We start from the raw sequence: 328 nt of genomic DNA on the forward strand, positions 1-328 counted from the left end.
ATCGGTAATGAAGAGAAACATCTAGCATCTTGACACAGTTCAAATAAAATGCCAAACGGCATCGTTTTTTGTTAAATTAGGTTACGCACGGCAGGGACCATAAAACATGAGCATCTCTTGGACCAATTTTTATTTTGATTATATTAATTAAAAAAAATATCGTATCATTTAAATTTATGCTTAACTAACAACGAAAAGCCTCATTTTAAATAAAGATTAATTTGGAGTGATTGCGGTATTTTAATTTTTAAAATTTTTTCTTATTTGTTATTCAATAATCTTTTCTTTTATCTTTTACCCTACCTTTTTATAATGGAAAACTTTCAAA

Source organism: Solanum tuberosum, unplaced genomic scaffold (assembly GCF_000226075.1).
Source record: "Solanum tuberosum cultivar DM 1-3 516 R44 unplaced genomic scaffold, SolTub_3.0 scf00287, whole genome shotgun sequence".
NCBI lineage: Eukaryota > Viridiplantae > Streptophyta > Magnoliopsida > Solanales > Solanaceae > Solanum > Solanum tuberosum.